This window comes from Dermacentor albipictus, unplaced genomic scaffold, assembly GCF_038994185.2.
Source record: "Dermacentor albipictus isolate Rhodes 1998 colony unplaced genomic scaffold, USDA_Dalb.pri_finalv2 scaffold_176, whole genome shotgun sequence".
Classification (NCBI taxonomy): Eukaryota; Metazoa; Arthropoda; class Arachnida; order Ixodida; family Ixodidae; genus Dermacentor; species Dermacentor albipictus.
This window is the reverse complement of record NW_027225730.1, coordinates 32501-45000: the sequence shown is the minus strand read 5'-3', so window position 1 is coordinate 45000 and position 12500 is coordinate 32501. Positions and strand designations below refer to the sequence as shown.

Below are 12500 nucleotides of genomic sequence, written 5' to 3'. Positions count from 1 at the left end.
TGGCTCAACCGCGGGCGGGGTGCGGCCGCCCCGGCTGACGTGGTAGCGGACTTTGCGCGTGCAGCCATATATGGCTCAACCGCGGGCGGGGTGCGGCCGCCCCGGCTGACGTGGTAGCGGACTTTGCGTAATGTTGCCCGTTGTTTCACAGCAAACGGGCGCCGCGAATTTCGTGCTTTCTTTCCAGTTTGGACATTTGTCTTCGTGTACGGGTGCTGCGTTTGAGGAGCTTTATAGAGCGTCTCAAGAAAAACAATTTGTTTGGAGCTTCACGTGTAAGAGGAGTGTCTCCCTAGTACGTGCCGGTTTTCCTTTTTTTTTTTTCCTCCCGATAACAGTACTCATGTGCCACTTGTGTCACCATGACATGATTTTTTTTGGGGGGGGGGTTCTCCCTTGATCCTCAAGCGAGTTTCACACATCACGCAGACGTCCGCATCTATCCAGTAATGATGCCATTTACAAAAATCTTAAACAACCGAGGCCCGCACCTGCTCAATCAACGCCAACTCAATTTAAGGAAGCTGATCGAAACCATCCAGTTTGGGAAAAGCTAATTTATGCAGTAGCATTCTTTTTATTATTATTGTGAGAGACGTGAAATACACACCACGAAATGAACGTCCGCTTGTTACCCTTTTGTTACTGCGGTGCGAAATCATCGCGCGTAATACCGATTCAATTTTGTCTTGTTTGGTGGTCTGTCAGCACTTTGTGTTCTTCAAGAAAATCAGCTACAGGCTTTTAAATTATGTGCGCGAAACTTTTCTCCATCTGCCACCCGGAACATATTTAAAGAAGAGAGAAAGCAGCCGGGGCCTTGAGATTTCGAAAATGCCGCGCTCTGAAATTTTCACATCAGCCATTGGGAAGATAATTATTATCCGTCACAAACAAAAAAAAAAAAACAGCTTTGAAATGAGCATTGATAGTGGCCACGTTTTTTCGGGGCATGTCTTGATGAAATAATTGCAGTTCAGTTCGTTGGTTCAATTGCATTTGTTGGCTCCTTGCAGCATGTCTAGATTTCATCTTTTTCAGTATTCCTAGTGTTCTCATTGTAGTATGAATAACCTGCAGATTTTTCGTTGTTGTTGTTATGCGTTATACAATGCTGAGCGATGTTTTTCCTTTCCTTGAAGCTAGCCATAGAAGTATAAAACTTTCTATAAACTCATTACAATAAGAATCCAGCATACGGTTCATCATCGGCTCGATAAACGTTCGGGAAGTGGCGACTTTTAATGCCGTGATCATGAAGCTTAACAGCAGAGCGTGTTCATCAGATATGCCAGGGGTGACGTAACGCAAGGCGTGAATCGAATCTAAGATTGAAATGGCGTTCTGAATTCTTTTGGTTCCAGATAGAACAAACAAAAATATATAAAAAAAGCATGTCATTGATTGTCATTCAAACCTCAAGAGCGCGTGGAGAAAGTGTTCCGGTTTACATTCGGCAAATCGAAATGAACGGCTAAAATTAACCTATCGTCTGGTTTCATGCGGGAGATCACGTGCGCACGCAAATTTCTTCGTACGGGAATTTTATGAAGTGAAGGCGGCTACAGATCATTTCCTTTGTCTAGTTCATGTTCGTAGGCGCAAATTGCAAACGTAATACTTGGAGGAACGTTTCCACTAATCTACAGGGGCTCTCTCATTTCTCCGATTGCTCGCAAACACATTGCATTGCTAGTCGTGACGTTTCACAGTGACGTTTCACCATGCCCGTCGAAGTTGATTACCAGTACCGCGCCAGCGTCGACCGGCCGGCGAAGCGACGAACTCAGCAGCGCATGCGCGAGGCCCTACAACACCCCAACCGAGCTACCCTGCTTATCGGAGAGAGCGAGTGCGCGTGAACGCGGGCTCGTCTGACGATCTGGATTAAAGAAAAAAAAAAAAGTGTGTCCGAGATATTGACAAAGACAAGTGGTCGCTGTCGCTCTGAGTCTTAGCGCGTTATAGAAAACGTGGGATGGCGGTGCTTCCTCGAGGGTCTAAAAGTACAATCTTCGAACTAGCGCTCCCGGCGGAACGTGGAGCTAGCATCCTTCTTCTTGGAACGGTTTGCAATGGACTGCTTGAATGTGCCGACCACGCGTCACGGGTCGCGTATAGAGCCAACGTTTGGCAAGAACGCGTCTAGCACAACCGATCGCGGTTGCGATAACCCATCGTTGGTAGCGAAAAAAAGAAAGAAAGAAAAAAACAACACCTACCCGCAGCTTGTTAGCAGTAACCGTAAATGTGGTTCTAAATATAGGTTCGCTGGTCACTGAAACTTTCTCATAACGCACACCACTGTAGTCCAAAAAGAACAAAGCACGCACAATGGATATGATACAGCCGTCACCGCATGATTTCGCGTTTTCCTTATTGCATTACTTTCGTGGGCATGCGCGCTAGGGCCACGCAGGCCAGGAGGCAAGGGGAAAAATAAATAAGAAATGATACGCGATCCTCAGCATTGACTTGGCTGATGTGGCACTCGCATTTATGTTCTTTACCTTAGGCGAGCGCAACGCGCCAACTGAACTCCAATTTCCCATAACGGAAATTCGTATTTGGCCATTTGGTTGTATTTTTGGCTGATGTTCGCGTTTTTCGCCCGAGCATGCGCTTCACTGCGCCGCTCGTTGCCCCTTCAATGCGGCTTCACTGCCCTGCAGGCGTGTTCTGCGTCAAGCCGAACCACCAGGCAAAAAGCCTGGGCGCCGCCATCTTGTTGAGAGCGGCGCCGGGGACACAATCGCGCCTAGCTCATTGAGTTTTCCCCCAAAACTGAACGAAATAGCCTTATTTAAATGAGAAAGATGCCGCGAGTGCCGCAACGAAGGACCTTAAGGATTACCGAAGGGTAACTGAGGGCGACGCGACGAGCTTTGGAAAGAAGAATGATGGGTGTAGCGCTACGGGGGATAAGAATAGAGCAGATTCGGGGGGTGAGCGAACAAACGCGAGCTAATGACACCTTAGTTTAAACCAAGAAAAAGAAATGGGCGTGCGCAGGGCATGCAATGTGGGGGGAAGATCATCAATTAAGGGTTACCGACTGAATTCCAAGAGAAGGGAAGCGTAGCACGGGGTGGCGGAAATTTAGGAGGGCAGATTAGATTAGGAAGGGCGCAGGCACTAGACGGCGACCGTGACCGGGCTTACACGTGACCGGGGTGCTTGGAGAATAATGGGAGAGGTCTTTGCCCTGCAGTGGTCGTAGCCAGCAGGATGATGATGACGAAAAGGTAGCAACAGGTATTCATAACATACAGGTTGGAAAGCTGAGGCACCTCTGAACCCTTGAATATATTTCGCCACACTTGGCCATACGACAAGTTTGTTTTCGAGGCGCTCGGTCCCACTGCAGCGAAAATGTTGCCGGAAATCGGGCACTCCATTTTTGTTTCATAGGGAACCTTTCTTCCACTAGGGCAGCGGATTTTCGCAGGGCGAGCTTGCTGTCGTTTACGGATCAAAGCGATAGTGAACTCCAAAATGCAGTGTTGGCTTTGAGTGGGACTTACATTGATTGCAAAACCCACGGCTAATCACCCTTCCCCCCCCCCCCCCCCCAAGTGGCTCATTACAGCAGACAATCGTTCAGAAACACCGGCATCGTTGCGTATAGTATGGGAATGGTGCGTGTCACGTGAGTGCTCGCTTCGAGCTTGTGTTCTTCATTTTGATTGAATGAAGTCTCACCTAAGTGAGCGGGGGCCGATCCCGGAGGTAGTGCAATACCGGGCCGACCTGCGGCGGAGGTGAAGCAGGCTTCAAGCACTCCGCCAACTTCCAAAAATAGGTTTAATATCGTGGGTCCATATAGAACCCGTATCAGATATTAAGCTGATAAGAACAGATACTACACTTTGATCTTAGCCAAAAGGCCGAGAAGCGATGTCTTTCACTTCACTCCATTGTACCACTGCCTTGTGGGTGCCCTGGCGACATTGGTAACCTCAGCAACAGCGTGGGCAATCTTATAAAACCCAGCCCGTCTAGAGACTCTATGCTCTCTATCTCGCGAATCAACTCGCGACGCCTCAGTCTTTCACTGTTAACGAAACGCCGTCGCGTAGAAACGAGACCCGAGCGCAAGCTTGTTCGCAAGGCAAAACCAACGAAGGCAACCTCGTAGAAAACGGAACAGGCGAGCGGAAAACACGCGCAAGGGGAATGCTTACTTCCGTCTGAATGCGACCGCTCAAGGCGGCTTTCTTTGAGGCCTTCGTTTCAAGCCCGTGCGCAAGTGTAATACACTACGCGCATTTCCCTCATTTCCTTTTATTTACCGCAAGGCCCACTGAAAGTTTTCATACGGCACAGGCCGGGACGGATTGCAACGTGTCGATTCGACCGCTAGAATTAGGTAGCGCGCCTCATGTACGAATGAAAGAGAATGAAAAAAAAAAAATAAATAAATATAGAAAAGGCTGCGCACTCCTTCCAACCGGAAACATAGAGGGCAGGAAGATCGCCATGTGGAGCACAGGTGTTGTTAAAAAAGAAAGAAAGAAAGAAAGAAATAGCGCTACCCCATCATCTTTACCGTGTGCGTGTATACACACACACGCACACATATGCACGCGCACGCACGCGCGCGCGCGCACGCACACACACACACACACACACACACACACACACACACACATACGCACACATGCTAGCATAGCTTAAGCACAGCTGGAAAGCTCAGCCTTGCGCAAGAAAAAAGGACCACGCCCTTTCGCAAGCCCCTTTGAAACTTTTAAATGAGAAACATGTGTACAGCGAGGTCGTTCGAAACTGGCGCGAAAACGCATCCGCGCCATCTGTGTGCGGAACTAGGAAAACCTACGGCCTTCGCCATACAGAAAGAAAGGTAGATGGCGCGAGCTAACGCTCCGTTGCATACTAAGAACGAGAGCTAGTGAATAATGGCAGAAACGTCTTGGGAAGAGAGAAAAAAACAACAACAACAAAAAAAAAGAAAGACACGCAAGTTGTTGGCTCGCGCAAGCATTCTATTTTACAGCGAGTAAAGAGCATAGCAACTTCTCACAAGAGCAGCAAGAAAGACAAGAAGAACGTGAGAGAGGGGGAGAAACAGGCGCGTTTCTTTGGAATGCAGAGCATGCTGCACACACTATGAAGTGCCAAAGAGACGGGGAAAGCAGATGGCGCGATTGTGTATGTCCTCAAAGCTTGAAAACAATTTCTAAACTACAAGGTGTGCCGAAGTCCGCCTACTCTCATCAGGTTGCTCCCGCCTCCAATTGCATTTAAATTAAAATTACAGTCGCCTCAGAGGCAGAGAGAGAGAGAGAGAGAGAGAAAATGTGTACACTTGCTTCGCGCAGCTGCACCCGTTCAAATTTTACAGCAACAAGAGCACTCCCGCAGGCACAAAGTCCGCTGCCGCGTCCGCCGGGGCGGAATGCACTCGCTTCCGTAAATTGTCGTGCGGCAGACTGCTGCATCGTAGCACACCTGAAACCGCGCAGACGTCAGCGATCGCCGCGAGATCGCTGCGAGCGCTAAAGTCCGAAACCACGTCCGCCGGGGCGGCGGGAGCTCGATACCCCTTCACGAAACTTCTGCGTGTACACCGCCGCACGGCCACGGCGGAGTCGCTGGCATCCTGCGCGCAGTTGCATTGCGTCGCGCCGGGAATCGTTGAAGCCCCACGCAGACGTCGGCGTCGGCCCCGACCTGGCTGCGAGCGCTCGAAGAGACCAAGTCCGAAGCCACGTGAGCCGGGGCGGTGTGAGCGCGACTAAGTCCGAGACGACGTCAGCCGGGGCGGCGTGAGCGAGACCAAGTCCGAGACTACGTCAGCCGGGGCGGCGTGAGCGAGACCAAGTCCGAGACTACGTCAGCCGGGGCGTCGACTAAGTCCGAGACGACGTCAGCCGGGGCGTCGAGCACGCCGCGGTCGCTTTTCCCACTCTTACTCGAAAAATGGCGAAGGGGCCGCGCTAGCGTGCCTTGAATCGGTGAGCGGCGGTACCGCGGCGATCGCGAGAGCTCAAATCGGCCGTGCCAAGGCCAAATATTGGCGCTCGGCTCGGCGCAGTACGCCGCCTTGTCGCACGAGTACGGCCCCGTGGAGGTCTGGTCACTTATCGCTGCTCTTATAAGGGGCCGTACCGCCCTGGCCGACGTTGTACCGTAGTGCCGTTTTCGGCTTGCGCGTGTTCGTGGTGGTGTCCGCGCACCGCTCCGCACTCGAGAATCGTGCCCACGACGACGCGAGCGCTCGGAAGAGACGCAAGTCCGAAACCACGTGAGCCGGGGCGGTGTGAGCGCGACTAAGTCCGAGACGACGTCAGCCGGGGCGGCGTGAGCGAGACTAAGTCCGAGACTACGTCAGCCGGGGCGTCGACCAAGTCCGAGACGACGTCAGCCGGGGCGTCGAGCACGCCGCGCGCGCTTTTCCCACTCTTACTCGAAAAATGGCGAAGGGGCCGCGCTAGCGTGCCTTGAATCGGTGAGCGGCGGTACCGCGGCGATCGCGAGAGCTCAAATCGGCCGTGCCAAAGCCAAATATTGGCGCTCGGCTCGGCGCAGTACGCCGCCTTGTCGCACGAGTACGGCCCCGTGGAGGTCTGGTCACTTATCGCTGCTCTTATAAGGGGCCGTACCGCCCTGGCCGACGTTGTACCGTAGTGCCGTTTTCGGCTTGCGCGTGTTCGTGGTGGTGTCCGCGCACCGCTCCGCACTCGAGAATCGTGCCCACGACGACGCGAGCGCTCGGAAGAGACGAAAGTCCGAAACCACGTGAGCCGGGGCGGTGTGAGCGCGACTAAGTCCGAGACGACGTCAGCCGGGGCGGCGTGAGCGAGACTAAGTCCGAGACTACGTCAGCCGGGGCGTCGACCAAGTCCGAGACGACGTCAGCCGGGGCGTCGAGCACGCCGCGCGCGCTTTTCCCACTCTTACTCGAAAAATGGCGAAGGGGCCGCGCTAGCGTGCCTTGAATCGGTGAGCGGCGGTACCGCGGCGATCGCGAGAGCTCAAATCGGCCGTGCCAAAGCCAAATATTGGCGCTCGGCTCGGCGCAGTACGCCGCCTTGTCGCACGAGTACGGCCCCGTGGAGGTCTGGTCACTTATCGCTGCTCTTATAAGGGGCCGTACCGCCCTGGCCGACGTTGTACCGTAGTGCCGTTTTCGGCTTGCGCGTGTTCGTGGTGGTGTCCGCGCACCGCTCCGCACTCGAGAATCGTGCCCACGACGACGCGAGCGCTCGGAAGAGACGAAAGTCCGAAACCACGTGAGCCGGGGCGGTGTGAGCGCGACTAAGTCCGAGACGACGTCAGCCGGGGCGGCGTGAGCGAGACTAAGTCCGAGACTACGTCAGCCGGGGCGACGAGCACGCCGCGCGCGCTTTTCGCACTCTTACTCGAAAAATGGCGAAGGGGCCGCGCTAGCGTGCCTTGAATCGGTGAGCGGCGGTACCGCGGCGATCGCGAGAGCTCAAATCGGCCGTGCCAAGGCCAAATATTGGCGCTCGGCTCGGCGCAGTACGCCGCCTTGTCGCACGAGTACGGCCCCGTGGAGATCTGGTCACTTATCGCTGCTCATATAAGGGGGCCGTACCGCCCTGGCCGACGTTGTACCGTAGTGCCATTTTCGGCTTGCGCGTGTTCGTGGTGGTGTCCGCGCACCGCTCCGCACTCGAGAATCGTGCCCACGACGACGCGAGCGCTCGGAAGAGACGGAAGTCCGAAACCACGTGAGCCGGGGCGGTGTGAGCGCGACTAAGTCCGAGACGACGTCAGCCGGGGCGGCGTGAGCGAGACTAAGTCCGAGACTACGTCAGCCGGGGCGACGAGCACGCCGCGCGCGCTTTTCGCACTCTTACTCGAAAAATGGCGAAGGGGCCGCGCTAGCGTGCCTTGAATCGGTGAGCGGCGGTACCGCGGCGATCGCGAGAGCTCAAATCGGCCGTGCCAAGGCCAAATATTGGCGCTCGGCTCGGCGCAGTACGCCGCCTTGTCGCACGAGTACGGCCCCGTGGAGATCTGGTCACTTATCGCTGCTCATATAAGGGGGCCGTACCGCCCTGGCCGACGTTGTACCGTAGTGCCGTTTTCGGCTTGCGCGTGTTCGTGGTGGTGTCCGCGCACCGCTCCGCACTCGAGAATCGTGCCCACGACGACGCGAGCGCTCGGAAGAGACAGAAGTCCGAAACCACCTGAGCCGGGCCGCGGCGGGAGCTCGACGCCCGTCACGCAACTTTGGCGTACAAGCCACCGCACGGCCGCGACTGAGTCGTCGCCACCGTCCGGCTGGCTGCACTATAGCACGCCGGGAACCGGGAAAGAACCGCGCAGAGGTCGTCGTTTTGCCGCGGCGTTGGCGCGAGCGCGCGAAGAGACAAAGTCCGAAACGGCGTCAGCCGGGGTGTCGAGCACGCCGCCCGCGCCGGTCGCACTCGTGCTCGGAAACGGCGAAAGGGCCGCGCTAGCGTGCGGCCCCGTAGGGGCACAGAAAGGCGATTGTTCTGGAAACCGCGCTGTCCATAGGCGAGAGATTGCCGTTCGCGCATTCGGTCGACGCGCTGCGCTTTCACGACTTCGGCATTGCGCTGCCGACGTAAGCTTTCCATCTCGCTCGCGGCGCTGCGAGGCGGCACGATTTTCGCCAAACGCTCGTCGAAAGTGGCACGAGTACGGCCCCATGGAGATTTGGGAACTTATCGCTGCTATTATATGGGGGTCCCAGAGAGCAGTCGCCCCCAAAAGCGACCTGGGTGTTTGATATGCGGCGGGCTTCGTGCCCGTCAAGCGTGTCCCCGGTATCGCTCCCGTGGATCCCACAGCTGACGTCTGCAGCCTCATCCGCTTGATGCGTTAGGGGCTGGTTGTCGGACGACGCTTTCTCCACGATATCGAGTTGTGTTCCGCATCGTCCTCGGACGAGTCAAATGCGAAAGCGCCGAAGGCGCGGGCGTGACCCGTCGCCTGGCGGCTTTGCCGTCTCGGCTACGTTGCAAGTGTCGGTCGGTCCACCTGTGCTGCGGGCTCAAGAGAAACCGCAAGCCGTGATCGAGTCGACACAACCAGTCTATCGAGAATGTTGCGTGCTTCTTGCCGCGTGGCGATACCCGGCCCTTCGGGGAGGGCGCCGTAGCGAGCTCGAACGCCGTCGTCTCGGACTGTGCAAAGTGCTACTCTTTGCAAGAACGAAGCGTGCTGGGGCGCCTGAAGGTGGCCTCGGCATCGCAAAAACGGCGTCCGGCCTGCTTGACAGGCGGGACGCGCAGTTGAACGATTACCTGGTTGATCCTGCCAGTAATCATATGCTTGTCTCAAAGATTAAGCCATGCATGTCTAAGTACATGCCGAAATAAGGCGAAACCGCGAATGGCTCATTAAATCAGTTATGGTTCCTTAGATCGTTTCTTCCTACTTGGATAACTGTGGCAATTCTAGAGCTAATACATGCAGTGAGCCTGAAGCCCTTTGGGCGACGGGTGCTTTTATTAGACCAAGATCGATCGGGTTTCGGCCCGTATTGTGTGGTGACTCTGGATAACTTTGTGCTGATCGCATGGCCACGAGCCGGCGACGTTTCTTTCAAGTGTCTGCCTTATCAACTTTCGATGGTAGGTTACTTGCTTACCATGGTTGTTACGGGTAACGGAGAATCAGGGTTCGATTCCGGAGAGGGAGCCTGAGAAACGGCTACCACATCCAAGGAAGGCAGCAGGCGCGCAAATTACCCACTCCCGGCACGGGGAGGTAGTGACGAAAAATAACAATACGGGACTCTTTTGAGGCCCCGTAATTGAAATGAGTACACTCTAAATCCTTTAACGAGGATCAATTGGAGGGCAAGTCTGGTGCCAGCAGCCGCGGTAATTCCAGCTCCAATAGCGTATACTAAAGCTGCTGCGGTTAAAAAGCTCGTAGTTGGATCTCAGTTCCAGACGAGTAGTGCATCTACCCGATGCGACGGCTCGGACTGAACATCATGCCGGTCCTTTCTTGGTGCACTTCATTGTGTGCCTCGAGAAGGCCGGTGCTTTTACTTTGAAAAAATTAGAGTGCTCAACGCAGGCGAGTCGCCTGAATAAACTTGCATGGAATAATAGAACAAGACCTCGTTTCTGTTCTGTTGGTTTTTGGAATACGAGGTAATGATTAAGAGGGACAGACGGGGGCATTCGTATTGCGGCGCTAGAGGTGAAATTCTTGGACCGTCGCAAGACGAACTACTGCGAAAGCATTTGCCAAGAATGTTTTCTTTGATCAAGAACGAAAGTCAGAGGTTCGAAGGCGATCAGATACCGCCCTAGTTCTGACCATAAACGATGCCAACCAGCGATCCGCCTGAGTTACTCAAATGACTCGGCGGGCAGCTTCCGGGAAACCAAAGTGTTTGGGTTCCGGGGGAAGTATGGTTGCAAAGCTGAAACTTAAAGGAATTGACGGAAGGGCACCACCAGGAGTGGAGCCTGCGGCTTAATTTGACTCAACACGGGAAAACTTACCCGGCCCGGACACTGGGAGGATTGACAGATTGAGAGCTCTTTCTTGATTCGGTGGATGGTGGTGCATGGCCGTTCTTAGTTGGTGGAGCGATTTGTCTGGTTAATTCCGATAACGAACGAGACTCTAGCCTATTAAATAGGTGCGGGGTTCCCAGCACCTTACAACCTTCTTAGAGGGACAAGCGGCTCCTAGCCGCACGAAACAGAGCAATAACAGGTCTGTGATGCCCTTAGATGTCCGGGGCCGCACGCGCGCTACACTGAAGGAAGCAGCGTGTCTTTATCCCTGTCTGAAAAGACTGGGTAACCCGTGGAACTTCTTTCGTGATTGGGATAGGGGCTTGCAATTGTTCCCCTTGAACGAGGAATTCCCAGTAAGCGCGAGTCATAAGCTCGCGTTGATTACGTCCCTGCCCTTTGTACACACCGCCCGTCGCTACTACCGATTGAATGATTTAGTGAGGTCTTCGGACCGATGTCCGGCGCGGCCTTTCGGTTGCGCCGGTCTGTTGGAAAGATGACCAAACTTGATCATTTAGAGGAAGTAAAAGTCGTAACAAGGTTTCCGTAGGTGAACCTGCGGAAGGATCATTACCGGATTGTTCGAGGGTGACGAGCGCCATTGTTTCTACCCCGTGTGGGTGAAGCAGCTCGCTGCGCCCGACGCTTTCCGCCGCTGGCCCCGCTTGGACGCGGGGACGGCTATACCCGAACATGCCGGGGATTGCCCGAATTTCGAAGGGCGCCCCGTGCCAAATTTGTTGCGCCCAGTGGACGCCGGCTGCAACCTTGGACGGTTGGCTTGGCCGCGCCCGCGGGTAGAAACGGCGTAACGCACACTGTTGGGTGGGCTTTCTGAAGTCCGCCTCGGCACTCTTGCGCGGAATGGGAGTAAGACGACCCGACCTGCTGCTCTTGCCCAGTACGAGGGGAACGGCGAAGCGTGCGGTCGGTCAAGGAACTGACGGTCGAGAGCTAATGCCGCTGCCGCTTAGTACACACGGAACCGTGGTGCGAGCGCTCTCCCGTCCTCCGCGGCAAACGCTGCCGAGTCTGAAAAGGCTGGCGGCTGCCGGTCGCTTCCTGCGGCGAGTGTGGAGTAACGACCCGACTTTGTTGCTGCCCAAGTACTAAAGGAACGGTGCGGCGCTCGGTCGGTCATGGAACCGGCGGTATTGAGGGTGCGGCTGCCAAGTACGGAAGGAACCGTGGCCTAAAGCACTCTCCCGTCCTCCGCGGCAAATTCCACCGCGCCCGAAAGGGCCGGAGGCTGCCGGTCGGCTCCCGCTCGTGACGCGCGAGGTGTCGAGTTCGCGGTTCAATGCGACGACGTCTGCAGGCTATTTGCCCGCCGCCGAGGGAAAGGCGGCGTTGCTGCGAAGTACCGAAGGAAACGCGGCTTTGCTACGTCGGAAGCGTTCTGCGGTTTGCGGACTTGTGCGCTTTGGGAAGGCGCCGCACGTCGAAAGAGGAAGTACGGACAGACGAGGGACTGTAATCCCGTATTCGAACGCACTTGCGGCCAGGCCCTTGCTGGCTTCGTCTTCCGCCTCAAGTAGACTTGTTGTGGCTCCGGCGCAGAGAGCCGTCCCTGGCACTGGCCGAGTGGCTTTGGAGAGCTGCGCGAGTACGCGCGCGCCAAGCTCTTGTCTTTCGTCTCGAGTAGGCTGTTGGATCAGCAGCGGTCATGCGGAAACGCGTGACCGCCGAACGAAAGAGCGAAACAGGAGTAGCGCACGCCGAAAGGCGCTCTTCGAAACCACACACAGGGAGACGCCACGTGCCTGAAACACTGGTTGTACTGTACTGAATTGAACAAACTATTTTTCACGACTCTAAGCGGTGGATCACTCGGTTCTCGGGTCGATGAAGAACGCAGCCAGCTGCGAGACTTGGTGTGAATTGCAGGACACACTGAGCACTGATTCTTTGAACGCACATTGCGGCCTTGGGTCTTCCCTTGGCTTCGTCTGTCTGAGGGTCGGATCACATATCAAGAGAGCCTTCGGCGCACAGGGAACG

At 55.2% G+C, this 12500-nt stretch overlaps 3 non-coding genes across 3 annotated transcripts; 2 read left to right on the top strand and 1 right to left on the bottom strand.

Annotated features, from left to right (window-relative positions):
- Positions 1-3707: 3707 nt before the first annotated feature.
- Positions 3708-3899, bottom strand: LOC139053732 (U2 spliceosomal RNA). The gene has a single exon (XR_011510728.1). It is a non-coding gene; the product is annotated as a U2 spliceosomal RNA (small nuclear RNA).
- Positions 3900-9257: 5358 nt separating this feature from the next.
- Positions 9258-11072, top strand: LOC139053736 (small subunit ribosomal RNA). Its single transcript, XR_011510732.1, has one exon. It is a non-coding gene; the product is annotated as a small subunit ribosomal RNA (ribosomal RNA).
- Positions 11073-12309: 1237 nt separating this feature from the next.
- On the top strand, positions 12310-12462 carry LOC139053741 (5.8S ribosomal RNA). Its single transcript, XR_011510737.1, has one exon. It is a non-coding gene; the product is annotated as a 5.8S ribosomal RNA (ribosomal RNA).
- The last annotated feature ends 38 nt before the right edge of the window (positions 12463-12500 follow it).